The sequence below is a fragment of the Nerophis ophidion genome, linkage group LG13 (assembly GCF_033978795.1).
Source record: "Nerophis ophidion isolate RoL-2023_Sa linkage group LG13, RoL_Noph_v1.0, whole genome shotgun sequence".
Classification (NCBI taxonomy): Eukaryota; Metazoa; Chordata; class Actinopteri; order Syngnathiformes; family Syngnathidae; genus Nerophis; species Nerophis ophidion.
Genome location: NC_084623.1, coordinates 25,908,116 through 25,935,214, shown reverse-complemented (window position 1 = coordinate 25,935,214; position 27,099 = coordinate 25,908,116). Strand labels below are relative to the sequence as shown.

Genomic DNA, 27,099 nt, shown 5'->3' with positions numbered 1-27,099 from the left:
CAAGTGTGGCAAGTAACTATAGCCATTGTGACAAAAACAAAAGGGAGAAAGTGCGCCCTATACTGGGAGCATCGCTAAAAGCCTACAGCACCTGGTATTCCTAGGCAGTCTCCCATCCAAGTACTAACCAGGCCAGACCCAGCTTAGCTTCCGAGATCAGACGAGATCAGGCGATCTTCGGGTAGTATGGCCGTAAGGCGAGAGGGAGTCCTCAGAATTCAATTTTTAAATGTGGCAAGCTGGTTGACAGGACCTTTCTGCAATGAGCTACACGTGTGTGATACAATAATCACTGCTATTTTTCTTAGCCTATGTAACTCTTTGGACTTTTGCCCCACTGTTAGCACTGAAGTGCCTTGAGGCACATGGGTCACTGTTGGCGACACTGCAAATCTTGCTATAAATTTCAGACCGAGTCAAAACTAAACAAACATGTTTTGGGTGGAGACCAGCGGTTTGTTTGGACGAGCATAATGTAGCGTTTTGACAAGTGTGGCAAGTATCTATAGCCATTGTGAAAAAAACAAAAGGGAGAAAGTGCGCCCTATACTGGGAGCATCGCTAAAAGCCTACAGCACCTGGTATTCCTAGGCAGTCTCCCATCCAAGTACTAACCAGGCCAGACCCAGCTTAGCTTCCGAGATCAGACGAGATCGGGCGATCTTCGGGTAGTATGGCCGTAAGCCGAGAGGCAGTCCTCAGAATTCAATTTTTAAATGTGGCAAGCTGGTTGACAGGACCTTTCTGCAATGAGCTACACCTGTGTGATACAATAATCACTGCTCTTTTTCTCAGCCTATGTAACTCTTTGGACTTTTGCCCCACTGTTAGCACTGAAGTGCCTTGAGGCACATGGGTCACTGTTGGCGACACTGCAAATCTTGCTATAAATTTCAGACCGAGTCAAAACTAAACATGTTTTGGGTGGAGACCAGTGTTTTGTTTGGACAAGCATAAACGTAGCGTTTTGACAAGTGTGGCAAGTATCTATAGCCATTGTGACAAAAACAAAAGGGAGAAAGTGCGCCCTATACTGGGAGCATCGCTAAAAGCCTACAGCACCTGGTATTCCTAGGCAGTCTCCCATCCAAGTACTAACCAGACCAGACCCAGCTGAGCTTCCGAGCTCAGACGAGATCGGGCGATATTCGGGTAGTATGGCCGTAAGCCGAGACGCAGTCCTCAGACTTCAATTTTTAAATGTGGCAAGCTGGTTGACAGGACCTTTCTACAATGAGCTACACGTGTGTGATACAATAATCACTACTCTTTTTCTCAGCCTATGTAACTCTTTGGACTTTTGCCCCACTGTTAGCACTGAAGTGCCTTGAGGCACATGGGTCACTGTTGGCGACACTGCAAATCTTGCTATAAATTTCAGACCAAGTCAAAACTAAACAAACATGTTTTGGGTGGAGACCAGCGGTTTGTTTGGGCGAGCATAATGTAGCGTTTTGACAAGTGTGGCAAGTATCTATAGCCATTGTGAAAAAAACAAAAGGGAGAAAGTGCGCCCTATACTGGTAGCATCGCTAAAAGCCTACAGCACCTGGTATTCCTAGGCAGCCTCCCAACCAAGTACTAACCAGGACAGACCCAGCTGAGCTTCCGAGATCAGACGAGATCGGGCGATCTTCGGGTAGTATGGCCGTAAGCCGAGAGACAGTCCTCAGAATTCAATTTTTAAATGTGGCAAGCTGGTTGACAGGACCTTTCTGCAATGAGCTACACGTGTGTGATACAATAATCACTGCTCTTTTTCTCAGCCTATGTAACTCTTTGGACTTTTGCCCCACTGTTAGCACTGAAGTGCCTTGAGGCACATGGGTCACTGTTGGCGACACTGCAAATCTTGCTATAAATTTCAGACCGAGTCAAAACTAAACTTGTTTTGGGTGGAGACCAGCGTTTTGTTTGGACGAGCATAATGTAGCGTTTTGACAAGTGTGGCAAGTATCTATAGCCATTGTGACAAAAACTAAAGGGAGAAAGTGCGCCCTATACTGGGAGCATCGCTAAAAGCCTACAGCACCCGGTATTCCTAGGCAGTCTCCCATCCAAGTACTAACCAGGCCAGACCCAGCTTAGCTTCCGAGATCAGACGAGATCAGGCGATCTTCGGGTAGTATGGCCGTAAGCCGAGATGCAGTCCTCAGAATTCAATTTTTAAATGTGGCAAGCTGGTTGACAGGACCTTTCTGCAATCAGCTACACGTGTGTGATACAATAATCACTGCTCTTTTTCTCAGCCTATGTAACTCTTTGGACTTTTGCCCCACTGTTAGCACTGAAGTGCCTTGAGGCACATGGGTCACTGTTGGCGACACTGCAAATCTTGCTATAAATTTCAGACCGAGTCAAAACTAAACTTGTTTTGGGTGTAGAACAGCATTTTGTTTGGACGAGCATAATGTAGCGTTTTGACAAGTGTGGCAAGTATCTATAGCCATTGTGACAAAAACAAAAGGGAGAAAGTGCGCCCTATACTGGGAGCATCGCTAAAAGCCTACAGCACCTGGTATTCCTAGGCAATCTCCCATCCAAGTACTAACCAGGCCAGACCCAGCTTAGCTTCCGAGATCAGACGAGATCGGGCGATCTTCGGGTAGTATGGCCGTAAGCCGAGAGGCAATCCTTGAATTCAATTTTTAAATGTGGCAAGCTGGTTGACAGGACCTTTCTGCAATGAGCTACACGTGTGTGATACAATAATCACTGCTCTTTTTCTCAGCCTATGTAACTCTTTGGACTTTTGCCCCACTGTTAGCACTGAAGTGCCTTGAGGCACATGGGTCACTGTTGGCGACACTGCAAATCTTGCTATAAATTTCAGACCGAATCAAAACTAAACATTTTTTGGGTGGAGACCAGTGTTTTGTTTGGACAAGCATAAACGTAGCGTTTTGACAAGTGTGGCAAGTATCTATAGCCATTGTGACAAAAACAAAAGGGAGAAAGTGCGCCCTATACTGGGAGCATCGCTAAAAGCCTACAGCACCTGGTATTCCTAGGCAGTCTCCCATCCAAGTACTAACCAGGCAAGACCCAGCTTAGCTTCCGAGCTCAGACGAGATCGGGCGATCTTCGGGTAGTATGGCCGTAAGCCGAGACGCAGTCCTCAGACTTCAATTTTTAAATGTGGGAAGCTGGTTGACAGGACCTTTCTGCAATGAGCTATACGTGTGTGATACAATAATCACTACTCTTTTTCTCAGCCTATGTAACTCTTTGGACTTTTGCCCCACTGTTAGCACTGAAGTGCCTTGAGGCACATGGGTCACTGTTGGCGACACTGCAAATCTTGCTATAAATTTCAGACCGAGTCAAAACTAAACATGTTTTGGGTGGAGACCAGCGTTTTGTTTGGACGAGCATAATGTAGCGTTTTGACAAGTGTGGCAAGTATCTATAGCCATTGTGACAAAAACAAAAGGGAGAAAGTGTGCCCTATACTGGGAGCATCGCTAAAAGCTTACAGCACCTGGTATTCCTAGGCAGTCTCCCATCCAAGTACTAACCAGGCCAGACCCAGCTTAGCTTCCGAGATCAGACGAGATCGGGCGATCTTCGGGTAGTATGGCCGTAAGCCGAGAGGCAGTCCTCAGAATTAAATTTTTAAATGTGGCAAGCTGGTTGACAGGACCTTTCTGCAATTAGCTACACGTGTGTGATACAATAATCACTGCTCTTTTTCTCAGCCTATGTAACTCTTTGGACTTTTGCCCCACTGTTAGCACTGAAGTGCCTTGAGGCACATGGGTCACTGTTGGCGACACTGCAAATCTTGCTATAAATTTCAGACCGAGTCAAAACTAAACAAACATGTTTTGGGTGGAGACCAGCGGTTTGTTTGGACGAGCATAATGTAGCGTTTTGACAAGTGTGGCAAGTATCTATAGCCATTGTGACAAAAACAAAAGGGAGAAAGTGCGCCCTATACTGGGAGCATCGCTAAAAGCCTACAGCACCTGGTATTCCTAGGCAGTCTCCCATCCAAGTACTAACCAGGCCAGACCCAGCTTAGCTTCCGAGATCAGACGAGATCGGGCGATCTTCGGGTAGTATGGCCGTAAGCCGAGACGCAGTCCTCAGAATTCAATTTTTTAATGTGGCAAGCTGGTTGACAGGACCTTTCTGCAATGAGCTACACGTGTGTGATACAATAATCACTGCTCTTTTTCTCAATCTATGTAACTCTTTGGACTCTTGGCCCACTGTTAGCACTGAAGTGCCTTGAGGCACATGGGTGACTGTTGGCGACACTGCAAATCTTGCTATAAATTTCAGACCGAGTCAAAACTAAACATGTTTTGGGTGGAGACCAGCGTTTTGTTTGGACGAGCATAATGTAGCGTTTTGACAAGTGTGGCAAGTAACTATAGCCTTTGTGACAAAAACAAAAGGGAGAAAGTGCGCCCTATACTGGGAGCATCGCTAAAAGCCTACAGCACCTGGTATTCCTAGGCAGTCTCCCATCCAAGTACTAACCAGGCCAGACCCAGCTTAGCTTCCGAGATCAGACGAGATCAGGCGATCTTCGGGTAGTATGGCCGTAAGCCGAGAGGGAGTCCTCAGAATTCAATTTTTAAATGTGGCAAGCTGGTTGACAGGACCTTTCTGCAATGAGCTACACGTGTGTGATACAATAATCACTGCTCTTTTTCTTAGCCTATGTAACTCTTTGGACTTTTGCCCCACTGTTAGCACTGAAGTGCCTTGAGGCACATGGGTCACTGTTGGCGACACTGCAAATCTTGCTATAAATTTCAGACCGAGTCAAAACTAAACAAACATGTTTTGGGTGGAGACCAGCGGTTTGTTTGGACGAGCATAATGTAGCGTTTTGACAAGTGTGGCAAGTATCTATAGCCATTGTGAAAAAAACAAAAGGGAGAAAGTGCGCCCTATACTGGGAGCATCGCTAAAAGCCTACAGCACCTGGTATTCCTAGGCAGTCTCCCATCCAAGTACTAACCAGGCCAGACCCAGCTTAGCTTCCGAGATCAGACGAGATCGGGCGATCTTCGGGTAGTATGGCCGTAAGCCGAGAGGCAGTCCTCAGAATTCAATTTTTAAATGTGGCAAGCTGGTTGACAGGACCTTTCTGCAATGAGCTACACGTGTGTGATACAATAATCACTGCTCTTTTTCTCAGCCTATGTAACTCTTTGGACTTTTGCCCCACTGTTAGCACTGAAGTGCCTTGAGGCACATGGGTCACTGTTGGCGACACTGCAAATCTTGCTATAAATTTCAGACCGAGTCAAAACTAAACATGTTTTGGGTGGAGACCAGTGTTTTGTTTGGACAAGCATAAACGTAGCGTTTTGACAAGTGTGGCAAGTATCTATAGCCATTGTGACAAAAACAAAAGGGAGAAAGTGCGCCCTATACTGGGAGCATCGCTAAAAGCCTACAGCACCTGGTATTCCTAGGCAGTCTCCGATCCAAGTACTAACCAGACCAGACCCAGCTGAGCTTCCGAGCTCAGACGAGATCGGGCGATATTCGGGTAGTATGGCCGTAAGCCGAGACGCAGTCCTCAGACTTCAATTTTTAAATGTGGCAAGCTGGTTGACAGGACCTTTCTACAATGAGCTACACGTGTGTGATACAATAATCACTACTCTTTTTCTCAGCCTATGTAACTCTTTGGACTTTTGCCCCACTGTTAGCACTGAAGTGCCTTGAGGCACATGGGTCACTGTTGGCGACACTGCAAATCTTGCTATAAATTTCAGACCAAGTCAAAACTAAACAAACATGTTTTGGGTGGAGACCAGCGGTTTGTTTGGGCGAGCATAATGTAGCGTTTTGACAAGTGTGGCAAGTATCTATAGCCATTGTGAAAAAAACAAAAGGGAGAAAGTGCGCCCTATACTGGTAGCATCGCTAAAAGCCTACAGCACCTGGTATTCCTAGGCAGTCTCCCATCCAAGTACTAACCAGGCCAGACCCAGCTTAGCTTCCGAGATCAGACGAGATCGGGCGATCTTCGGGTAGTATGGCCGTAAGCCGAGAGACAGTTCTCAGAATTCAATTTTTAAATGTGGCAAGCTGGTTGACAGGACCTTTCTGCAATGAGCTACACGTGTGTGATACAATATTCACTGCTCTTTTTCTCAGCCTATGTAACTCTTTGGACTTTTGCCCCACTGTTAGCACTGAAGTGCCTTGAGGCACATGGGTCACTGTTGGCGACACTGCAAATCTTGCTATAAATTTCAGACCGAGTCAAAACTAAACTTGTTTTGGGTGGAGACCAGCGTTTTGTTTGGACGAGCATAATGTAGCGTTTTGACAAGTGTGGCAAGTATCTATAGCCATTGTGACAAAAACTAAAGGGAGAAAGTGCGCCCTATACTGGGAGCATCGCTAAAAGCCTACAGCACCTGGTATTCCTAGGCAGTCTCCCATCCAAGTACTAAACAGGCCAGACCCAGCTTAGCTTCCGAGATCAGACGAGATCAGGCGATCTTCGGGTAGTATGGCCGTAAGCCGAGATGCAGTCCTCAGAATTCAATTTTTAAATGTGGCAAGCTGGTTGACAGGACCTTTCTGCAATCAGCTACACGTGTGTGATACAATAATCACTGCTCTTTTTCTCAGCCTATGTAACTCTTTGGACTTTTGCCCCACTGTTAGCACTGAAGTTCTTGAGGCACATGGGTCACTGTTGGCGACACTGCAAATCTTGCTATAAATTTCAGACCGAGTCAAAACTAAACAAACATGTTTTGGGTGGAGACCAGCGGTTTGTTTGGACGAGCATAATGTAGCGTTTTGACAAATGTGGCAAGTATCTATAGCCATTGTGAAAAAAACAAAAGGGAGAAAGTGCGCCCTATACTGGTAGCATCGCTAAAAGCCTACAGCACCTGGTATTCCTAGGCAGTCTCCCAACCAAGTACTAACCAGGCCAGACCCAGCTTAGCTTCCGAGATCAGACGAGATCAGGCGATCTTCGGGTAGTATGGCCGTAAGCCGAGAGGGAGTCCTCAGAATTCAATTTTTAAATGTGGCAAGCTGGTTGACAGGACCTTTCTGCAATGAGCTACACGTGTGTGATACAATAATCACTGCCCTTTTTCTCAGCCTATGTAACTCTTTGGACTTTTGCCCCACTGTTAGCACTGAAGTGCCTTGAGGCACATGGGTCACTGTTGGCGACACTGCAAATCTTGCTATAAATTTCAGACCGAGTCAAAACTAAACATGTTTTGGGTGGAGCCCAGTGTTTTTTTTGGACGAGCATAAACGTAGCGTTTTGACAAGTGTGGCAAGTATCTATAGCCATTGTGACAAAAACAAAAGGGAGAAAGTGCGCCCTATACTGGGAGCATCGCTAAAAGCCTACAGCACCTGGTATTCCTAGGCAGTCTCCCATCCAAGTACTAACCAGGCCAGACCCAGCTTAGCTTCCGAGCTCAGACGAGATCGGGCGATCTTCGGGTAGTATGGCCGTAAGCCGAGACGCAGTCCTCAGACTTCAATTTTTAAATGTGGCAAGCTGGTTGACAGGACCTTTCTACAATGAGCTACACGTGTGTGATACAATAATCACTACTCTTTTTCTCAGCCTATGTAACTCTTTGGACTTTTGCCCCACTGTTAGCACTGAAGTGCCTTGAGGCACATGGGTCACTGTTGGCGACACTGCAAATCTTGCTATCAATTTCAGACCGAGTCAAAACTAAACAAACATGTTTTGGGTGGAGACCAGCGTTTTGTTTGGACGAGCATAATGTAGCGTTTTGACAAGTGTGGCAAGTATCTATAGCCATTGTGACAAAAACAAAAGGGAGAAAGTGCGCCCTATACTGGGAGCATCGCTAAAAGCCTACAGCACTTGGTATTCCTAGGCAGTCTCCCAACCAAGTACTAACCAGGCCAGACCCAGCTTAGCTTCCGAGATCAGACGAGATCGGGCGATCTTCGGGTAGTATGGCCGTAAGCCGAGACGCAGTCCTAAGAATTCAATTTTTAAATGTGGCAAGCTGGTTGACAGGACCTTTCTGCAATGAGGTACACGTGTGTGATACAATAATCACTGCTCTTTTTCTCAGCCTATGTAACTCTTTGGACTTTTGCCCCACTGTTAGCACTGAAGTGCCTTGAGGCACATGGGTCACTGTTGGCGACACTGCAAATCTTGCTATAAATTTCAGACCGAGTCAAAACTAAACATGTTTTGGGTGGAGACCAGCGTTTTGTTTGGACGGGCATAATGTAGCGTTTTGACAAGTGTGGCAAGTATCTATAGCCATTGTGACAGAAACAAAAGGGAGAAAGTGCGCCCTATACTGGGAGCATCGCTAAAAGCTTACAGCACCTGGTATTCCTAGGCAGTCTCCCATCCAAGCACTAACCAGGCCGGACCCAGCTTAGCTTCCGAGATCAGACGAGATCGGGCGATCTTCGGGTAGTATGGCCGTAAGCCGAGAGGCAATCCTCAGAATTCAATTTTTAAATGTGGCAAGCTGGTTGACAGGACCTTTCTGCAATTAGCTACACGTGTGTGATACAATAATCACTGCTCTTTTTCTCAGCCTATGTAACTCTTTGGACTTTTGCCCCACTGTTAGCACTGAAGTGCCTTGAGGCACATGGGTCACTGTTGGCGACACTGCAAATCTTGCTATAAATTTCAGACCGAGTCAAAACTAAACTTGTTTTGGGTGGAGACCAGCGTTTTGTTTGGACGAGCATAATGTAGCGTTTTGACAAGTGTGGCAAGTATCTATAGCCATTGTGACAAAAACTAAAGGGAGAAAGTGCGCCCTATACTGGGAGCATCGCTAAAAGCCTACAGCACCTGGTATTCCTAGGCAGTCTCCCTTTCAAGTACTAACCAGGCCAGACCCAGCTTAGCTTCCGAGATCAGACGAGATCAGGCGATCTTCGGGTAGTATGGCCGTAAGCCGAGATGCAGTCCTCAGAATTCAATTTTTAAATGTGGCAAGCTGGTTGACAGGACCTTTCTGCAATCAGCTACACGTGTGTGATACAATAATCACTGCTCTTTTTCTCAGCCTATGTAACTCTTTGGACTTTTGCCCCACTGTTAGCACTGAAGTTCTTGAGGCACATGGGTCACTGTTGGCGACACTGCAAATCTTGCTATAAATTTCAGACCGAGTCAAAACTAAACAAACATGTTTTGGGTGGAGACCAGCGGTTTGTTTGGACGAGCATAATGTAGCGTTTTGACAAGTGTGGCAAGTATCTATAGCCATTGTGAAAAAAACAAAAGGGAGAAAGTGTGCCCTATACTGGTAGCATCGCTAAAAGCCTACAGCACCTGGTATTCCTAGGCAGTCTCCCAACCAAGTACTAACCAGGCCAGACCCAGCTTAGCTTCCGAGATCAGACGAGATCAGGCGATCTTCGGGTAGTATGGCCGTAAGCCGAGAGGGAGTCCTCAGAATTCAATTTTTAAATGTGGCAAGCTGGTTGACAGGACCTTTCTGCAATGAGCTACACGTGTGTGATACAATAATCACTGCTCTTTTTCTCAGCCTATGTAACTCTTTGGACTTTTGCCCCACTGTTAGCACTGAAGTGCCTTGAGGCACATGGGTCACTGTTGGCGACACTGCAAATCTTGCTATAAATTTCAGACCGAGTCAAAACTAAACATGTTTTGGGTGGAGACCAGTGTTTTTTTTGGACGAGCATAAACGTAGCGTTTTGACAAGTGTGGCAAGTATCTATAGCCATTGTGACAAAAACAAAAGGGAGAAAGTGCGCCCTATACTGGGAGCATCGCTAAAAGCCTACAGCACCTGGTATTCCTAGGCAGTCTCCCATCCAAGTACTAACCAGGCCAGACCCAGCTTAGCTTCCGAGCTCAGACGAGATCGGGCGATCTTCGGGTAGTATGGCCGTAAGCCGAGACGCAGTCCTCAGACTTCAATTTTTAAATGTGGCAAGCTGGTTGACAGGACCTTTCTACAATGAGCTACACGTGTGTGATACAATAATCACTACTCTTTTTCTCAGCCTATGTAACTCTTTGGACTTTTGCCCCACTGTTAGCACTGAAGTGCCTTGAGGCACATGGGTCACTGTTGGCGACACTGCAAATCTTGCTATAAATTTCACACCGAGTCAAAACTAAACATGTTTTGGGTGGAGACCAGCGTTTTGTTTGGACGAGCATAATGTAGCGTTTTGACAAGTGTGGCAAGTATCTATAGCCATTGTGACAAAAACAAAAGGGAGAAAGTGCGCTCTATACTGGGAGCATCGCTAAAAGCCTACAGGGCCTGGTATTCCTAGGCAGTCTCCCATCCAAGTACTAACCAGGCCAGACCCAGCTTAGCTTCCGAGATCAGACGAGATCAGGCGATCTTCGGGAAGTACGGCCGTAAGCCGAGAGGCAGTCCTCAGAATTCAATTTTTAAATGTGGCAAGCTGGTTGACAGGACCTTTCTGCAATGAGCTACACGTGTGTGATACAATAATCACTGCTCTTTTTCTTAGCCTATGTAACTCTTTGGACTTTTATCCCACTGTTAGCACTGAAGTGCCTTGAGGCACATGGGTCACTGTTGGCGACACTGCAAATCTTGCTATCAATTTCAGACCGAGTCAAAACTAAACAAACATGTTTTGGGTGGAGACCAGCGGTTTGTTTGGACGAGCATAATGTAGCGTTTTGACAAGTGTGGCAAGTATCTATAGCCATTGTGAAAAAAACAAAAGGGAGAAAGTGCGCCCTATACTGGGAGCATCGCTAAAAGCCTACAGCACCTGGTATTCCTAGGCAGTCTCCCATCCAAGTACTAACCAGGCCAGACCCAGCTTAGCTTCCGAGATCAGACGAGATCGGGCGATCTTCGGGTAGTATGGCCGTAAGCCGAGAGGCAGTCCTCAGAATTCAATTTTTAAATGTGGCAAGCTGGTTGACAGGACCTTTCTGCAATGAGCTACACGTGTGTGATACAATAATCACTGCTCTTTTTCTCAGCCTATGTAACTCTTTGGACTTTTGCCCCACTGTTAGCACTGAAGTGCCTTGAGGCACATGGGTCACTGTTGGCGACACTGCAAATCTTGCTATAAATTTCAGACCGAGTCAAAACTAAACATGTTTTGGGTGGAGACCAGTGTTTTTTTTTGGACGAGCATAAACGTAGCGTTTTGACAAGTGTGGCAAGTATCTATAGCCATTGTGACAAAAACAAAAGGGAGAAAGTGCGCCCTATACTGGGAGCATCGCTAAAAGCCTACAGCACCTGGTATTCCTAGGCAGACTCCCATCCAAGTACTAACCAGGCCAGACCCAGCTTAGCTTCCGAGCTCAGACGAGATCGGGCGATCTTCGGGTAGTATGGCCGTAAGCCGAGACGCAGTCCTCAGACTTCAATTTTTAAATGTGGCAAGCTGGTTGACAGGACCTTTCTACAATGAGCTACACGTGTGTGATACAATAATCACTACTCTTTTTCTCAGCCTATGTAACTCTTTGGACTTTTGCCCCACTGTTAGCACTGAAGTGCCTTGAGGCACATGGGTCACTGTTGGCGACACTGCAAATCTTGCTATAAATTTCAGACCGAGTCAAAACTAAACATGTTTTGGGTGGAGACCAGTGTTTTGTTTGGACAAGCATAAACGTAGCGTTTTGACAAGTGTGGCAAGTATCTATAGCCATTGTGACAAAAACAAAAGGGAGAAAGTGCGCCCTATACTGGGAGCATCGCTAAAAGCCTACAGCACTTGGTATTCCTAGGCAGTCTCCCAACCAAGTACTAACCAGGCCAGACCCAGCTTAGCTTCCGAGATCAGACGAGATCGGGCGATCTTCGGGTAGTATGGCCGTAAGCCGAGACGCAGTCCTCAGAATTCAATTTTTAAATGTGGCAAGCTGGTTGACAGGACCTTTCTGCAATGAGGTACACGTGTGTGATACAATAATCACTGCTCTTTTTCTCAGCCTATGTAACTCTTTGGACTTTTGCCCCACTGTTAGCACTGAAGTGCCTTGAGGCACATGGGTCACTGTTGGCGACACTGCAAATCTTGCTATAAATTTCAGACCGAGTCAACACTAAACAAACATGTTTTGGGTGGAGACCAGCGGTTTGTTTGGACGAGCATAATGTAGCGTTTTGACAAGTGTGGCAAGTATCTATAGCCATTGTGACAAAAACAAAAGGGAGAAAGTGCGCCCTATACTGGGAGCATCGCTAAAAACCTACAGCACCTGGTATTCCTAGGCAGTCTCCCATCCAAGTACTAACCAGGCCAGACCCAGCTTAGCTTCCGAGATCGGGCGATCTTCGGGTAGTATGGCCGTAAGCCGAGAGGCAGTCCTCAGAATTCAATTTTTAAATGTGGCAAGCTGGTTGACAGAACCTTTCTGCAATGAGCTACACGTGTGTGATACAATAATCACTGCTCTTTTTCTCAGCCTATGTAACTCTTTGGACTTTTGCCCCACTGTTAGCACTGAAGTGCCTTGAGGCACATGGGTCACTGTTGGCGACACTGCAAATCTTGCTATAAATTTCAGACCGAGTCAAAACTAAACATGTTTTGGGTGGAGACCAGCGTTTTGTTTGGACGGGCATAATGTAGCGTTTTGACAAGTGTGGCAAGTATCCATAGCCATTGTGAGAAAAACAAAAGGGAGAAAGTGCGCCCTATACTGGGAGCATCGCTAAAAGCCTACGGCACTTGGTATTCCTAGGCAGTCTCCCAACCAAGTACTAACCAGGCCAGACCCAGCTTAGCTTCCGAGATCAGACGAGATCGGGAGATCTTCAGGTAGTATGGCCGTAAGCCGAGACGCAGTCCTCAGAATTCAATTTTTAAATGTGGCAAGCTGGTTGACAGGACCTTTCTGCAATGAGCTACACGTGTGTGATACAATAATCACTGCTCTTTTTCTCAGCCTATGTAACTCTTTGGACTCTTGGCCCACTGTTAGCACCGAAGTGCCTTGAGGCACATGGGTGACTTTTGGCGACACTGCATATCTTACTATAAATTTCAGACCGATTCAAAACTAAACATGTTTTGGGTGGAGACCAGCGTTTTGTTTGGACGAGCATAATGTAGCGTTTTGACAAGTGTGGCAAGTATCTATAGCCATTGTGACAAAAACAAAAGGGAGAAAGTGCGCCCTATACTGGGAGCATCGCTAAAAGCCTACAGCACCTGGTATTCCTAGGCAGTCTCCCATCCAAGTACTAACCAGGACAGACCCAGCTTAGCTTCCGAGATCAGACGAGATCAGGCGATCTTCGGGTAGTATGGCCGTAAGCCGAGAGGGAGTCCTCAGAATTCAATTTTTAAATGTGGCAAGCTGGTTGACAGGACCTTTCTGCAATGAGCTACACGTGTGTGATACAATAATCACTGCTCTTTTTCTTAGCCTATGTAACTCTTTGGACTTTTGCCCCACTGTTAGCACTGAAGTGTCTTGAGGCACATGGGTCACTGTTGGCGACACTGCAAATCTTGCTATAAATTTCAGACCGAGTCAAAACTAAACAAACATGTTTTGGGTGGAGACCAGCGGTTTGTTTGGACGAGCATAATGTAGCGTTTTGACAAGTGTGGCAAGTATCTATAGCCATTGTGAAAAAAACAAAAGGGAGAAAGTGCGCCCTATACTGGGAGCATCGCTAAAAGCCTACAGCACCTGGTATTCCTAGGCAGTCTCCCATCCAAGTACTAACCAGGCCAGACCCAGCTTAGCTTCCGAGATCAGACGAGATCGGGCGATCTTCGGGTAGTATGGCCGTAAGCCGAGAGGCAGTCCTCAGAATTCAATTTTTAAATGTGGCAAGCTGGTTGACAGGACCTTTCTGCAATGAGCTACACGTGTGTGATACAATAATCACTGCTCTTTTTCTCAGCCTATGTAACTCTTTGGACTTTTGCCCCACTGTTAGCACTGAAGTGCCTTGAGGCACATGGGTCACTGTTGGCGACACTGCAAATCTTGCTATAAATTTCAGACCGAGTCAAAACTAAACATGTTTTGGGTGGAGACCAGTGTTTTGTTTGGACAAGCATAAACGTAGCGTTTTGACAAGTGTGGCAAGTATCTATAGCCATTGTGACAAAAACAAAAGGGAGAAAGTGCGCCCTATACTGGGAGCATCGCTAAAAGCCTACAGCACCTGGTATTCCTAGGCAGTCTCCCATCCAAGTACTAACCAGGCCAGACCCAGCTTAGCTTCCGAGCTCAGACGAGATCGGGCGATCTTCGGGTAGTATGGCCGTAAGCCGAGACGCAGTCCTCAGACTTCAATTTTTAAATGTGGCAAGCTGGTTGACAGGACCTTTCTACAATGAGCTACACGTGTGTGATACAATAATCACTACTCTTTTTCTCAGCCTATGTAACTCTTTGGACTTTTGCCCCACTGTTAGCACTGAAGTGCCTTGAGGCACATGGGTCACTGTTGGCGACACTGCAAATCTTGCTATAAATTTCAGACCGAGTCAAAACTAAACTTGTTTTGGGTGGAGACCAGCGTATTGTTTGGACGAGCATAATGTAGCATTTTGACAAGTGTGGCAAGTATCTATAGCCATTGTGACAAAAACAAAAGGGAGAAAGTGCGCCCTATACTGGGAGCATCGCTAAAAGCCTACAGCACTTGGTATTCCTAGGCAGTCTCCCAACCAAGTACTAACCAGGCCAGACCCAGCTTAGCTTCCGAGATCAGACGAGATCAGGCGATCTTCGGGTAGTATGGCCGTAAGCCGAGAGGGAGTCCTCAGAATTCAATTTTTAAATGTGGCAAGCTGGTTGACAGGACCTTTCTGAGATGAGCTACACGTGTGTGATACAATAATCACTGCTCTTTTTCTCAGCCTATGTAACTCTTTGGACTTTTGCCCCACTGTTAGCACTGAAGTGCCTTGAGGCACATGGGTCACTGTTGGCGACACTGCAAATCTTGCTATAAATTTCAGACCGAGTCAAAACTAAACTTGTTTTGGGTGGAGACCAGCGTTTTGTTTGGACGAGCATAATGTAGCGTTTTGACAAGTGTGGCAAGTATCTATAGCCATTGTGACAAAAACTAAAGGGAGAAAGTGCGCCCTATACTGGGAGCATCGCTAAAAGCCTACAGCACCTGGTATTCCTAGGCAGTCTCCCATCCAAGTACTAACCAGGCCAGACCCAGCTTAGCTTCCGAGATCAGACGTGATCAGGCGATCTTCGGGAAGTATGGCCGTAAGCCGAGAGGGAGTCCTCAGAATTCAATTTTTAAATGTGGCAAGCTGGTTGACAGGACCTTTCTGCAATGAGCTACACGTGTGTGATACAATAATCACTGCTCTTTTTCTTAGCCTATGTAACTCTTTGGACTTTTGCCCCACTGTTAGCACTGAAGTGCCTTGAGGCACATGGGTCACTGTTGGCGACACTGCAAATCTTGCTATCAATTTCAGACCGAGTCAAAACTAAACAAACATGTTTTGGGTGGAGACCAGCGGTTTGTTTGGACGAGCATAATGTAGCGTTTTGACAAGTGTGGCAAGTATCTATAGCCATTGTGAAAAAAACAAAAGGGAGAAAGTGTGCCCTATACTGGGAGCATCGCTAAAAGCCTACAGCACCTGGTATTCCTAGGCAGTCTCCCATCCAAGTACTAACCAGGCCAGACCCAGCTTAGCTTCCGAGATCAGACGAGATCGGGCGATCTTCGGGTAGTATGGCCGTAAGCCGAGAGGCAGTCCTCAGAATTCAATTTTTAAATGTGGCAAGCTGGTTGACAGAACCTTTCTGCAATGAGCTACACGTGTGTGATACAATAATCACTGCTCTTTTTCTCAGCCTATGTATCTCTTTGGACTTTTGCCCCACTGTTAGCACTGAAGTGCCTTGAGGCACATGGGTCACTGTTGGCGACACTGCAAATCTTGCTATAAATTTCAGACCGATTCAAAACTAAACATGTTTTGGGTGGAGACCAGTGTTTTGTTTGGACAAGCATAAACGTAGCGTTTTGACAAGTGTGGCAAGTATCTATAGCCATTGTGACAAAAACAAAAGGGAGAAAGTGCGCCCTATACTGGGAGCATCGCTAAAAGCCTACAGCACTTGGTATCCCTAGGCAGTCTCCCAACCAAGTACTAATCAGGCCAGACCCAGCTTAGCTTCCGAGATCAGACGAGATCGGGCGATCTTCGGGTAGTATGGCCGTAAGCCGAGACGCAGTCCTCAGAATTCAATTTTTAAATGTGGCAAGCTGGTTGACAGGACCTTTCTGCAATGAGGTACACGTGTGTGATACAATAATCACTGCTCTTTTTCTCAGCCTATGTAACTCTTTGGACTTTTGCCCCACTGTTAGCACTGAAGTGCCTTGAGGCACATGGGTCACTGTTGGCGACACTGCAAATCTTGCTATAAATTTCAGACCGAGTCAAAACTAAACATGTTTTGGGTGGAGACCAGCGTTTTGTTTGGACGGGCATAATGTAGCGTTTTGACAAGTGTGGCAAGTATCTATAGCCATTGTGACAGAAACAAAAGGGAGAAAGTGCGCCCTATACTGGGAGCATCGCTAAAAGCTTACAGCACCTGGTATTCCTAGGTAGTCTCCCATCCAAGCACTAACCAGGCCAGACCCAGCTTAGCTTCCGAGATCAGACGAGATCGAGCTATCTTCGGGTAGTATGGCCGTAAGCCGAGAGGCAGTCCTCAGAATTCAATTTTTAAATGTGGCAAGCTGGTTGACAGGACCTTTCTGCAATTAGCTACACGTGTGTGATACAATAATCACTGCTCTTTTTCTCAGCCTATGTAACTCTTTGGACTTTTGCCCCACTGTTAGCACTGAAGTGCCTTGAGGCACATGGGTCACTGTTGGCGACACTGCAAATCTTGCTATAAATTTCAGATCGAGTCAAAACTAAACAAACATGTTTTGGGTGGAGACCAGCGGTTTGTTTGGACGAGCATAATGTAGCGTTTTGACAAGTGTGGCAAGTATCTATAGCCATTGTGACAAAAACAAAAGGGAGAAAGTGCGCCCTATACTGGGAGCATCGCTAAAAGCCTACAGCACCTGGTATTCCTAGGCAGTCTCCCATCCAAGTACTAACCAGGCCAGACCCAGCTTAGCTTCCGAGATCAGACGAGATCGGGCGATCTTCGGGTAGTATGGCCGTAAGCCGAGAGGCAGTCCTCAGAATTCAATTTTTAAATGTGGCAAGCTGGTTGACAGAACCTTTCTGCAATGAGCTACACGTGTGTGATACAATAATCACTGCTCTTTTTCTCAGCCTATGTATCTCTTTGGACTTTTGCCCCACTGTTAGCACTGAAGTGCCTTGAGGCACATGGGTCACTGTTGGCGACACTGCAAATCTTGCTATAAATTTCAGACCGAGTCAAAACTAAACAAACATGTTTTGGGTGGAGACCAGCGGTTTGTTTGGATGAGCATAATGTAGCGTTTTGACAAGTGTGGCAAGTATCTCTAGCCATTGTGAAAAAAACAAAAGGGAGAAAGTGCGCCCTATACTGGTAGCATCGCTAAAAGCCTAAAGTACCTGGTATTCCTAGGCAGTCTCCCAACCAAGTATTAACCAGGCCAGACCCAACTTAGCTTCCGAGATCAGACGAGATCGGGCGATCTTCGGGTAGTATGGCCGTAAGCCGAGAGGCAGTCCTCAGAATTCAATTTTTAAATGTGGCAAGCTGGTTGACAGGACCTTTCTGCAATGAGCTACACGTGTGTGATACAATAATCACTGCTCTTTTTCTCAGCCTATGTAACTCTTTGGACTTTTGCCCCACTGTTAGCACTGAAGTGCCTTGAGGCACATGGGTCACTGTTGGCGACACTGCAAATCTTGCTATAAATTTCAGACCGAGTCAAAACTAAACATGTTTTGGGTGGAGACCAGCGTTTTGTTTGGACGGGCATAATGTAGCGTTTTGACAAGTGTGGCAAGTATCTATAGCCATTGTGAGAAAAACAAAAGGGAGAAAGTGCGCCCTATACTGGGAGCATCGCTAAAAGCCTACGGCACTTGGTATTCCTAGGCAGTCTCCCAACCAAGTACTAACCAGGCCAGACCCAGCTTAGCTTCCGAGATCAGACGAGATCGGGAGATCTTCAGGTAGTATGGCCGTAAGCCGAGACGCAGTCCTCAGAATTCAATTTTTAAATGTGGCAAGCTGGTTGACAGGACCTTTCTGCAATGAGCTACACGTGTGTGATACAATAATCACTGCTCTTTTTCTCAGCCTATGTAACTCTTTGGACTCTTGGCCCACTGTTAGCACCGAAGTGCCTTGAGGCACATGGGTGACTTTTGGCGACACTGCATATCTTACTATAAATTTCAGACCGATTCAAAACTAAACATGTTTTGGGTGGAGACCAGCGTTTTGTTTGGACGAGCATAATGTAGCGTTTTGACAAGTGTGGCAAGTATCTATAGCCATTGTGACAAAAACAAAAGGGAGAAAGTGCGCCCTATACTGGGAGCATCGCTAAAAGCCTACAGCACCTGGTATTCCTAGGCAGTCTCCCATCCAAGTACTAACCAGGACAGACCCAGCTTAGCTTCCGAGATCAGACGAGATCAGGCGATCTTCGGGTAGTATGGCCGTAAGCCGAGAGGGAGTCCTCAGAATTCAATTTTTAAATGTGGCAAGCTGGTTGACAGGACCTTTCTGCAATCAGCTACACGTGTGTGATACAATAATCACTGCTCTTTTTCTTAGCCTATGTAACTCTTTGGACTTTTGCCCCACTGTTAGCACTGAAGTGTCTTGAGGCACATGGGTCACTGTTGGCGACACTGCAAATCTTGCTATAAATTTCAGACCGAGTCAAAACTAAACAAACATGTTTTGGGTGGAGACCAGCGGTTTGTTTGGACGAGCATAATGTAGCGTTTTGACAAGTGTGGCAAGTATCTATAGCCATTGTGAAAAAAACAAAAGGGAGAAAGTGCGCCCTATACTGGGAGCATCGCTAAAAGCCTACAGCACCTGGTATTCCTAGGCAGTCTCCCATCCAAGTACTAACCAGGCCAGACCCAGCTTAGCTTCCGAGATCAGACGAGATCGGGCGATCTTCGGGTAGTATGGCCGTAAGCCGAGAGGCAGTCCTCAGAATTCAATTTTTAAATGTGGCAAGCTGGTTGACAGGACCTTTCTGCAATGAGCTACACGTGTGTGATACAATAATCACTGCTCTTTTTCTCAGCCTATGTAACTCTTTGGACTTTTGCCCCACTGTTAGCACTGAAGTGCCTTGAGGCACATGGGTCACTGTTGGCGACACTGCAAATCTTGCTATAAATTTCAGACCGAGTCAAAACTAAACATGTTTTGGGTGGAGACCAGTGTTTTGTTTGGACAAGCATAAACGTAGCGTTTTGACAAGTGTGGCAAGTATCTATAGCCATTGTGACAAAAACAAAAGGGAGAAAGTGCGCCCTATATTGGGAGCATCGCTAAAAGCTTACAGCACCTGGTATTCCTAGGCAGTCTCCCATCCAAGTACTAACCAGGCCAGACCCAGCTTAGCTTCCGAGATCAGACGAGATCGGGCTATCTTCGGGTAGTATGGCCGTAAGCCGAGAGGAAGTCCTCAGAATTCAATTTTTAAATGTGGCAAGCTGGTTGACAGGACCTTTCTGCAATTAGTTACACGTGTGTGATACAATAATCACTGCTCTTTTTCTCAGCCTATGTAACTCTTTGGACTTTTGCCCCACTGTTAGCACTGAAGTGCCTTGAGGCACATGGGTCACTGTTGGCGACACTGCAAATCTTGCTATAAATTTCAGACCGAGTCAAAACTAAACAAACATGTTTTGGGTGGAGACCAGCGTTTTGTTTGGACGAGCATAATGTAGCGTTTTGACAAGTGTGGCAAGTATCTATAGCCATTGTGAGAAAAACAAAAGGGAGAAAGTGCGCCCTATACTGGGAGCATCGCTAAAAGCCTACGGCACTTGGTATTCCAAGCAGTCTCCCAACCAAGTACTAACCAGGCCAGACCCAGCTTAGCTTCCGAGATCAGACGAGATCGGGAGATCTTCAGGTAGTATGGCCGTAAGCCGAGACGCAGTCCTCAGAATTCAATTTTTAAATGTGGCAAGCTGGTTGACAGGACCTTTCTGCAATGAGCTACACGTGTGTGATACAATAATCACTGCTCTTTTTCTCAGCCTATGTAACTCTTTGGACTCTTGGCCCACTGTTAGCACTGAAGTGCCTTGAGGCACATGGGTGACTTTTGGCGACACTGCATATCTTGCTATAAATTTCAGACCGATTCAAAACTAAACATGTTTTGGGTGGAGACCAGTGTTTTGTTTGGACGAGCATAAACATAGCGTTTTGACAAGTGTGGCAAGTATCTATAGCCATTGTGACAAAAACAAAAGGGAGAAAGTGCGCCCTATACTGGGAGCATCGCTAAAAGCCTACAGCACCTGGTATTCCTAGGCAGTCTCCCATCCAAGTACTAACCAGGCCAGACCCAGCTTAGCTTCCGAGATCAGACGAGATCAGGCGATCTTCGGGTAGTATGGCCGTAAGCCGAGAGGGAGTCCTCAGAATTCAATTTTTAAATGTGGCAAGCTGGTTGACAGGACCTTTCTGAGATGAGCTACACGTGTGTGATACAATAATCACTGCTCTTTTTCTCAGCCTATGTAACTCTTTGGACTTTTGCCCCACTGTTAGCACTGAAGTGCCTTGAGGCACATGGGTCACTGTTGGCGACACTGCAAATCTTGCTATAAATTTCAGACCGAGTCAAAACTAAACTTGTTTTGGGTGGAGACCAGCGTTTTGTTTGGACGAGCATAATGTAGCGTTTTGACAAGTGTGGCAAGTATCTATAGCCATTGTGACAAAAACTAAAGGGAGAAAGTGCGCCCTATACTGGGAGCATCGCTAAAAGCTTACAGCACCTGGTATTCCTAGGCAGTCTCCCATCCAAGTACTAACCAGGCCAGACCCAGCTTAGCTTCCGAGATCAGACGAGATCAGGCGATCTTCGGGTAGTATGGCCGTAAGCCGAGATGCAGTCCTCAGAATTCAATTTTTAAATGTGGCAAGCTGGTTGACAGGACCTTTCTGCAATCAGCTACACGTGTGTGATACAATAATCACTGCTCTTTTTCTCAGCCTATGTAACTCTTTGGACTTTTGCCCCACTGTTAGCACTGAAGTTCTTGAGGCACATGGGTCACTGTTGGCGACACTGCAAATCTTGCTATAAATTTCAGACCGAGTCAAAACTAAACAAACATGTTTTGGGTGGAGACCAGCGGTTTGTTTGGACGAGCATAATGTAGCGTTTTGACAAGTGTGGCAAGTATCTATAGCCATTGTGAAAAAAACAAAAGGGAGAAAGTGTGCCCTATACTGGTAGCATCGCTAAAAGCCTACAGCACCTGGTATTCCTAGGCAGTCTCCCAACCAAGTACTAACCAGGCCAGACCCAGCTTAGCTTCCGAGATCAGACGAGATCAGGCGATCTTCGGGTAGTATGGCCGTAAGCCGAGAGGGAGTCCTCAGAATTCAATTTTTAAATGTGGCAAGCTGGTTGACAGGACCTTTCTGCAATGAGCTACACGTGTGTGATACAATAATCACTGCTCTTTTTCTCAGCCTATGTAACTCTTTGGACTCTTGGCCCACTGTTAGCACTGAAGTGCCTTGAGGCACATGGGTGACTTTTGGCGACACTGCATATCTTGCTATAAATTTCAGACCGATTCAAAACTAAACATGTTTTGGGTGGAGACCAGTGTTTTGTTTGGACGAGCATAAACATAGCGTTTTGACAAGTGTGGCAAGTATCTATAGCCATTGTGACAAAAACAAAAGGGAGAAAGTGCGCCCTATACTGGGAGCATCGCTAAAAGCCTACAGCACCTGGTATTCCTAGGCAGTCTCCCATCCAAGTACTAACCAGGCCAGACCCAGCTTAGCTTCCGAGATCAGACGAGATCAGGCGATCTTCGGGTAGTATGGCCGTAAGCCGAGAGGGAGTCCTCAGAATTCAATTTTTAAATGTGGCAAGCTGGTTGACAGGACCTTTCTGAGATGAGCTACACGTGTGTGATACAATAATCACTGCTCTTTTTCTCAGCCTATGTAACTCTTTGGACTTTTGCCCCACTGTTAGCACTGAAGTGCCTTGAGGCACATGGGTCACTGTTGGCGACACTGCAAATCTTGCTATAAATTTCAGACCGAGTCAAAACTAAACTTGTTTTGGGTGGAGACCAGCGTTTTGTTTGGACGAGCATAATGTAGCGTTTTGACAAGTGTGGCAAGTATCTATAGCCATTGTGACAAAAACTAAAGGGAGAAAGTGCGCCCTATACTGGGAGCATCGCTAAAAGCTTACAGCACCTGGTATTCCTAGGCAGTCTCCCATCCAAGTACTAACCAGGCCAGACCAAGCTTAGCTTCCGAGATCAGACGAGATCAGGCGATCTTCGGGTAGTATGGCCGTAAGCCGAGATGCAGTCCTCAGAATTCAATTTTTAAATGTGGCAAGCTGGTTGACAGGACCTTTCTGCAATCAGCTACACGTGTGTGATACAATAATCACTGCTCTTTTTCTCAGCCTATGTAACTCTTTGGACTTTTGCCCCACTGTTAGCACTGAAGTTCTTGAGGCACATGGGTCACTGTTGGCGACACTGCAAATCTTGCTATAAATTTCAGACCGAGTCAAAACTAAACAAACATGTTTTGGGTGGAGACCAGCGGTTTGTTTGGACGAGCATAATGTAGCGTTTTGACAAGTGTGGCAAGTATCTATAGCCATTGTGAAAAAAACAAAAGGGAGAAAGTGTGCCCTATACTGGTAGCATCGCTAAAAGCCTACAGCACCTGGTATTCCTAGGCAGTCTCCCAACCAAGTACTAACCAGGCCAGACCCAGCTTAGCTTCCGAGATCAGACGAGATCAGGCGATCTTCGGGTAGTATGGCCGTAAGCCGAGAGGGAGTCCTCAGAATTCAATTTTTAAATGTGGCAAGCTGGTTGACAGGACCTTTCTGCAATGAGCTACACGTGTGTGATACAATAATCACTGCTCTTTTTCTCAGCCTATGTAACTCTTTGGACTTTTGCCCCACTGTTAGCACTGAAGTGCCTTGAGGCACATGGGTCACTGTTGCCGGCACTGAAAATCTTGCTATAAATTTCAGACCGAGTCAAAACTAAACATGTTTTGGGTGGAGACCAGTGTTTTTTTTGGACGAGCATAAACGTAGCGTTTTGACAAGTGTGGCAAGTATCTATAGCCATTGTGACAAAAACAAAAGGGAGAAAGTGCGCCCTATACTGGGAGCATCGCTAAAAGCCTACAGCACCTGGTATTCCTAGGCAGTCTCCCATCCAAGTACTAACCAGGCCAGACCCAGCTTAGCTTCCGAGCTCAGACGAGATCGGGAGATCTTCGGGTAGTATGGCCGTAAGCCGAGACGCAGTCCTCAGACTTCAATTTTTAGATGTGGCAAGCTGGTTGACAGGACCTTTCTACAATGAGCTACATGTGTGTGATACAATAATCACTACTCTTTTTCTCAGCCTATGTAACTCTTTGGACTTTTGCCCCACTGTTAGCACTGAAGTGCCTTGAGGCACATGGGTCACTGTTGGCGACACTGCAAATCTTGCTATAAATTTCAGACAGAGTCAAAACTAAACATGTTTTGGGTGGAGACCAGCGTTTTGTTTGGACGAGCATAATGTAGCGTTTTGACAAGTGTGGCAAGTATCTATAGCCATTGTGACAAAAACAAAAGGGAGAAAGTGCGCCCTATACTGGGAGCATCGCTAAAAGCCTACAGGGCCTGGTATTCCTAGGCAGTCTCCCATCCAAGTACTAACTGGCCAGACCCAGCTTAGCTTCCGAGATCAGACGAGATCAGGCGATCTTCGGGAAGTACGGCCGTAAGCCGAGAGGCAGTCCTCAGAATTCAATTTTTAAATGTGGCAAGCTGGTTGACAGGACCTTTCTGCAATGAGCTACACGTGTGTGATAAAATAATTACTGCTCTTTTTCTCAGCCTATGTAACTCTTTGGACTTTTGCCCCACTGTTAGCACTGAAGTGCCTTGAGGCACATGGGTCACTGTTGGCGACACTGCAAATCTTGCTATAAATTTCAGACCGAGTCAAAACTAAACATGTTTTGGGTGGAGACCAGTGTTTTTTTTGGACGAGCATAAACGTAGCGTTTTGACAAGTGTGGCAAGTATCTATAGCCATTGTGACAAAAACAAAAGGGAGAAAGTGCGCCCTATACTGGGAGCATCGCTAAAAGCCTACAGCACCTGGTATTCCTAGGCAGACTCCCATCCAAGTACTAACCAGGCCAGACCCAGCTTAGCTTCCGAGCTCAGACGAGATCGGGCGATCTTCGGGTAGTATGGCCGTAAGCCGAGACGCAGTCCTCAGACTTCAATTTTTAAATGTGGCAAGCTGGTTGACAGGACCTTTCTACAATGAGCTACACGTGTGTGATACAATAATCACTACTCTTTTTCTCAGCCTATGTAACTCTTTGGACTTTTGCCCCACTGTTAGCACTGAAGTGCCTTGAGGCACATGGGTCACTGTTGGCGACACTGCAAATCTTGCTATAAATTTCAGACCGAGTCAAAACTAAACATGTTTTGGGTGGAGACCAGCGTTTTGTTTGGACGAGCATAATGTAGCGTTTTGACAAGTGTGGCAAGTATCTATAGCCATTGTGACAAAAACAAAAGGGAGAAAGTGCGCCCTATACTGGGAGCATCGCTAAAAGCCTACAGCGCCTGGTATTCCTAGGCAGTCTCCCATCCAAGTACTAACCAGGCCAGACCCAGCTTAGCTTCCGAGATCAGACAAGATCAGGCGATCTTCGGGAAGTATGGCCGTAAGCCGAGAGGGAGTCCTCAGAATTCAATTTTTAAATGTGGCAAGCTGGTTGACAGGAACTTTCTGCAATGAGCTACACGTGTGTGATACAATAATCACTGCTCTTTTTCTTAGCCTATGTAACTCTTTGGACTTTTGCCCCACTGTTAGCACTGAAGTGCCTTGAGGCACATGGGTCACTGTTGGCGACACTGCAAATCTTGCTATAAATTTCAGACCGAGTCAAAACTAAACAAACATGTTTTGGGTGGAGACCAGCGTTTTGTTTGGACGAGCATAATGTAGCGTTTTGACAAGTGTGGCAAGTATCTATAGCCATTGTGAGAAAAACAAAAGGGAGAAAGTGCGCCCTATACTGGGAGCATCGCTAAAAGCCTACGGCACTTGGTATTCCAAGCAGTCTCCCAACCAAGTACTAACCAGGCCGGACCCAGCTTAGCTTCCGAGATCAGACGAGATCGGGAGATCTTCAGGTAGTATGGCCGTAAGCCGAGACGCAGTCCTCAGAATTCAATTTTTAAATGTGGCAAGCTGGTTGACAGGACCTTTCTGCAATGAGCTACACGTGTGTGATACAATAATCACTGCTCTTTTTCTCAGCCTATGTAACTCTTTGGACTCTTGGCCCACTGTTAGCACTGAAGTGCCTTGAGGCACATGGGTGACTTTTGGCGACACTGCATATCTTGCTATAAATTTCAGACCGATTCAAAACTAAACATGTTTTGGGTGGAGACCAGTGTTTTGTTTGGACGAGCATAAACATAGCGTTTTGACAAGTGTGGCAAGTATCTATAGCCATTGTGACAAAAACAAAAGGGAGAAAGTGCGCCCTATACTGGGAGCATCGCTAAAAGCCTACAGCACCTGGTATTCCTAGGCAGTCTCCCATCCAAGTACTAACCAGGCCAGACCCAGCTTAGCTTCCGAGATCAGACGAGATCAGGCGATCTTCGGGTAGTATGGCCGTAAGCCGAGAGGGAGTCCTCAGAATTCAATTTTTAAATGTGGCAAGCTGGTTGACAGGACCTTTCTGAGATGAGCTACACGTGTGTGATACAATAATCACTGCTCTTTTTCTCAGCCTATGTAACTCTTTGGACTTTTGCCCCACTGTTAGCACTGAAGTGCCTTGAGGCACATGGGTCACTGTTGGCGACACTGCAAATCTTGCTATAAATTTCAGACCGAGTCAAAACTAAACTTGTTTTGGGTGGAGACCAGCGTTTTGTTTGGACGAGCATAATGTAGCGTTTTGACAAGTGTGGCAAGTATCTATAGCCATTGTGACAAAAACTAAAGGGAGAAAGTGCGCCCTATACTGGGAGCATCGCTAAAAGCTTACAGCACCTGGTATTCCTAGGCAGTCTCCCATCCAAGTACTAACCAGGCCAGACCCAGCTTAGCTTCCGAGATCAGACGAGATCAGGCGATCTTCGGGTAGTATGGCCGTAAGCCGAGATGCAGTCCTCAGAATTCAATTTTTAAATGTGGCAAGCTGGTTGACAGGACCTTTCTGCAATCAGCTACACGTGTGTGATACAATAATCACTGCTCTTTTTCTCAGCCTATGTAACTCTTTGGACTTTTGCCCCACTGTTAGCACTGAAGTTCTTGAGGCACATGGGTCACTGTTGGCGACACTGCAAATCTTGCTATAAATTTCAGACCGAGTCAAAACTAAACAAACATGTTTTGGGTGGAGACCAGCGGTTTGTTTGGACGAGCATAATGTAGCGTTTTGACAAGTGTGGCAAGTATCTATAGCCATTGTGAAAAAAACAAAAGGGAGAAAGTGTGCCCTATACTGGTAGCATCGCTAAAAGCCTACAGCACCTGGTATTCCTAGGCAGTCTCCCAACCAAGTACTAACCAGGCCAGACCCAGCTTAGCTTCCGAGATCAGACGAGATCAGGCGATCTTCGGGTAGTATGGCCGTAAGCCGAGAGGGAGTCCTCAGAATTCAATTTTTAAATGTGGCAAGCTGGTTGACAGGACCTTTCTGCAATGAGCTACACGTGTGTGATACAATAATCACTGCTCTTTTTCTCAGCCTATGTAACTCTTTGGACTTTTGCCCCACTGTTAGCACTGAAGTGCCTTGAGGCACATGGGTCACTGTTGCCGGCACTGAAAATCTTGCTATAAATTTCAGACCGAGTCAAAACTAAACATGTTTTGGGTGGAGACCAGTGTTTTTTT

At 46.2% G+C, this 27,099-nt stretch overlaps 1 non-coding gene and 55 pseudogenes across 1 annotated transcript; all 56 read right to left on the bottom strand.

Moving 5' to 3' along the window:
* Nucleotides 1-79: 79 nt before the first annotated feature.
* LOC133566550 (5S ribosomal RNA) lies at nt 80-198 on the bottom strand (annotated as a pseudogene).
* Nucleotides 199-566: 368 nt separating this feature from the next.
* On the bottom strand, nt 567-685 carry LOC133567287 (5S ribosomal RNA; annotated as a pseudogene).
* Nucleotides 686-1,050: 365 nt separating this feature from the next.
* LOC133567045 (5S ribosomal RNA) lies at nt 1,051-1,169 on the bottom strand (annotated as a pseudogene).
* A 368-nt stretch (nt 1,170-1,537) lies between these two features.
* On the bottom strand, nt 1,538-1,656 carry LOC133567293 (5S ribosomal RNA; annotated as a pseudogene).
* Nucleotides 1,657-2,020: 364 nt separating this feature from the next.
* On the bottom strand, nt 2,021-2,139 carry LOC133565830 (5S ribosomal RNA; annotated as a pseudogene).
* Nucleotides 2,140-2,503: 364 nt separating this feature from the next.
* Nucleotides 2,504-2,622, bottom strand: LOC133565759 (5S ribosomal RNA; annotated as a pseudogene).
* Nucleotides 2,623-2,986: 364 nt separating this feature from the next.
* On the bottom strand, nt 2,987-3,105 carry LOC133566748 (5S ribosomal RNA; annotated as a pseudogene).
* Nucleotides 3,106-3,469: 364 nt separating this feature from the next.
* Nucleotides 3,470-3,588, bottom strand: LOC133565085 (5S ribosomal RNA). The gene has a single exon (XR_009809417.1). It is a non-coding gene; the product is annotated as a 5S ribosomal RNA (ribosomal RNA).
* A 368-nt stretch (nt 3,589-3,956) lies between these two features.
* LOC133567274 (5S ribosomal RNA) lies at nt 3,957-4,075 on the bottom strand (annotated as a pseudogene).
* A 364-nt stretch (nt 4,076-4,439) lies between these two features.
* LOC133565621 (5S ribosomal RNA) lies at nt 4,440-4,558 on the bottom strand (annotated as a pseudogene).
* A 368-nt stretch (nt 4,559-4,926) lies between these two features.
* On the bottom strand, nt 4,927-5,045 carry LOC133567261 (5S ribosomal RNA; annotated as a pseudogene).
* A 365-nt stretch (nt 5,046-5,410) lies between these two features.
* Nucleotides 5,411-5,529, bottom strand: LOC133567285 (5S ribosomal RNA; annotated as a pseudogene).
* A 368-nt stretch (nt 5,530-5,897) lies between these two features.
* Nucleotides 5,898-6,016, bottom strand: LOC133567249 (5S ribosomal RNA; annotated as a pseudogene).
* Nucleotides 6,017-6,380: 364 nt separating this feature from the next.
* LOC133566206 (5S ribosomal RNA) lies at nt 6,381-6,499 on the bottom strand (annotated as a pseudogene).
* Nucleotides 6,500-6,866: 367 nt separating this feature from the next.
* On the bottom strand, nt 6,867-6,985 carry LOC133565991 (5S ribosomal RNA; annotated as a pseudogene).
* Nucleotides 6,986-7,350: 365 nt separating this feature from the next.
* Nucleotides 7,351-7,469, bottom strand: LOC133565344 (5S ribosomal RNA; annotated as a pseudogene).
* A 368-nt stretch (nt 7,470-7,837) lies between these two features.
* On the bottom strand, nt 7,838-7,956 carry LOC133566461 (5S ribosomal RNA; annotated as a pseudogene).
* Nucleotides 7,957-8,320: 364 nt separating this feature from the next.
* Nucleotides 8,321-8,439, bottom strand: LOC133565898 (5S ribosomal RNA; annotated as a pseudogene).
* A 364-nt stretch (nt 8,440-8,803) lies between these two features.
* On the bottom strand, nt 8,804-8,922 carry LOC133566744 (5S ribosomal RNA; annotated as a pseudogene).
* A 367-nt stretch (nt 8,923-9,289) lies between these two features.
* LOC133565990 (5S ribosomal RNA) lies at nt 9,290-9,408 on the bottom strand (annotated as a pseudogene).
* A 365-nt stretch (nt 9,409-9,773) lies between these two features.
* On the bottom strand, nt 9,774-9,892 carry LOC133565343 (5S ribosomal RNA; annotated as a pseudogene).
* A 364-nt stretch (nt 9,893-10,256) lies between these two features.
* Nucleotides 10,257-10,375, bottom strand: LOC133567337 (5S ribosomal RNA; annotated as a pseudogene).
* Nucleotides 10,376-10,743: 368 nt separating this feature from the next.
* Nucleotides 10,744-10,862, bottom strand: LOC133567237 (5S ribosomal RNA; annotated as a pseudogene).
* A 366-nt stretch (nt 10,863-11,228) lies between these two features.
* Nucleotides 11,229-11,347, bottom strand: LOC133565968 (5S ribosomal RNA; annotated as a pseudogene).
* Nucleotides 11,348-11,712: 365 nt separating this feature from the next.
* On the bottom strand, nt 11,713-11,831 carry LOC133566460 (5S ribosomal RNA; annotated as a pseudogene).
* Nucleotides 11,832-12,199: 368 nt separating this feature from the next.
* LOC133567411 (5S ribosomal RNA) lies at nt 12,200-12,308 on the bottom strand (annotated as a pseudogene).
* A 364-nt stretch (nt 12,309-12,672) lies between these two features.
* On the bottom strand, nt 12,673-12,791 carry LOC133566711 (5S ribosomal RNA; annotated as a pseudogene).
* A 364-nt stretch (nt 12,792-13,155) lies between these two features.
* On the bottom strand, nt 13,156-13,274 carry LOC133566527 (5S ribosomal RNA; annotated as a pseudogene).
* A 368-nt stretch (nt 13,275-13,642) lies between these two features.
* On the bottom strand, nt 13,643-13,761 carry LOC133567225 (5S ribosomal RNA; annotated as a pseudogene).
* A 365-nt stretch (nt 13,762-14,126) lies between these two features.
* LOC133565341 (5S ribosomal RNA) lies at nt 14,127-14,245 on the bottom strand (annotated as a pseudogene).
* Nucleotides 14,246-14,609: 364 nt separating this feature from the next.
* LOC133566988 (5S ribosomal RNA) lies at nt 14,610-14,728 on the bottom strand (annotated as a pseudogene).
* Nucleotides 14,729-15,092: 364 nt separating this feature from the next.
* On the bottom strand, nt 15,093-15,211 carry LOC133566124 (5S ribosomal RNA; annotated as a pseudogene).
* Nucleotides 15,212-15,579: 368 nt separating this feature from the next.
* On the bottom strand, nt 15,580-15,698 carry LOC133567213 (5S ribosomal RNA; annotated as a pseudogene).
* A 365-nt stretch (nt 15,699-16,063) lies between these two features.
* On the bottom strand, nt 16,064-16,182 carry LOC133567228 (5S ribosomal RNA; annotated as a pseudogene).
* A 364-nt stretch (nt 16,183-16,546) lies between these two features.
* On the bottom strand, nt 16,547-16,665 carry LOC133567017 (5S ribosomal RNA; annotated as a pseudogene).
* Nucleotides 16,666-17,033: 368 nt separating this feature from the next.
* Nucleotides 17,034-17,152, bottom strand: LOC133567201 (5S ribosomal RNA; annotated as a pseudogene).
* Nucleotides 17,153-17,520: 368 nt separating this feature from the next.
* Nucleotides 17,521-17,639, bottom strand: LOC133567223 (5S ribosomal RNA; annotated as a pseudogene).
* A 364-nt stretch (nt 17,640-18,003) lies between these two features.
* LOC133566710 (5S ribosomal RNA) lies at nt 18,004-18,122 on the bottom strand (annotated as a pseudogene).
* Nucleotides 18,123-18,486: 364 nt separating this feature from the next.
* On the bottom strand, nt 18,487-18,605 carry LOC133566526 (5S ribosomal RNA; annotated as a pseudogene).
* A 368-nt stretch (nt 18,606-18,973) lies between these two features.
* Nucleotides 18,974-19,092, bottom strand: LOC133567188 (5S ribosomal RNA; annotated as a pseudogene).
* Nucleotides 19,093-19,457: 365 nt separating this feature from the next.
* Nucleotides 19,458-19,576, bottom strand: LOC133565579 (5S ribosomal RNA; annotated as a pseudogene).
* Nucleotides 19,577-19,944: 368 nt separating this feature from the next.
* On the bottom strand, nt 19,945-20,062 carry LOC133567281 (5S ribosomal RNA; annotated as a pseudogene).
* Nucleotides 20,063-20,427: 365 nt separating this feature from the next.
* Nucleotides 20,428-20,546, bottom strand: LOC133565620 (5S ribosomal RNA; annotated as a pseudogene).
* A 364-nt stretch (nt 20,547-20,910) lies between these two features.
* LOC133565032 (5S ribosomal RNA) lies at nt 20,911-21,029 on the bottom strand (annotated as a pseudogene).
* Nucleotides 21,030-21,396: 367 nt separating this feature from the next.
* LOC133565988 (5S ribosomal RNA) lies at nt 21,397-21,515 on the bottom strand (annotated as a pseudogene).
* Nucleotides 21,516-21,880: 365 nt separating this feature from the next.
* Nucleotides 21,881-21,999, bottom strand: LOC133565619 (5S ribosomal RNA; annotated as a pseudogene).
* Nucleotides 22,000-22,363: 364 nt separating this feature from the next.
* Nucleotides 22,364-22,482, bottom strand: LOC133566143 (5S ribosomal RNA; annotated as a pseudogene).
* A 367-nt stretch (nt 22,483-22,849) lies between these two features.
* LOC133565987 (5S ribosomal RNA) lies at nt 22,850-22,968 on the bottom strand (annotated as a pseudogene).
* Nucleotides 22,969-23,333: 365 nt separating this feature from the next.
* Nucleotides 23,334-23,452, bottom strand: LOC133565425 (5S ribosomal RNA; annotated as a pseudogene).
* A 364-nt stretch (nt 23,453-23,816) lies between these two features.
* On the bottom strand, nt 23,817-23,934 carry LOC133567469 (5S ribosomal RNA; annotated as a pseudogene).
* Nucleotides 23,935-24,299: 365 nt separating this feature from the next.
* LOC133565967 (5S ribosomal RNA) lies at nt 24,300-24,418 on the bottom strand (annotated as a pseudogene).
* Nucleotides 24,419-24,782: 364 nt separating this feature from the next.
* LOC133567109 (5S ribosomal RNA) lies at nt 24,783-24,901 on the bottom strand (annotated as a pseudogene).
* A 368-nt stretch (nt 24,902-25,269) lies between these two features.
* On the bottom strand, nt 25,270-25,387 carry LOC133567331 (5S ribosomal RNA; annotated as a pseudogene).
* Nucleotides 25,388-25,752: 365 nt separating this feature from the next.
* LOC133565618 (5S ribosomal RNA) lies at nt 25,753-25,871 on the bottom strand (annotated as a pseudogene).
* A 364-nt stretch (nt 25,872-26,235) lies between these two features.
* On the bottom strand, nt 26,236-26,354 carry LOC133565031 (5S ribosomal RNA; annotated as a pseudogene).
* Nucleotides 26,355-26,721: 367 nt separating this feature from the next.
* Nucleotides 26,722-26,840, bottom strand: LOC133565986 (5S ribosomal RNA; annotated as a pseudogene).
* Between the last annotated feature and the right edge of the window lie 259 nt (nt 26,841-27,099).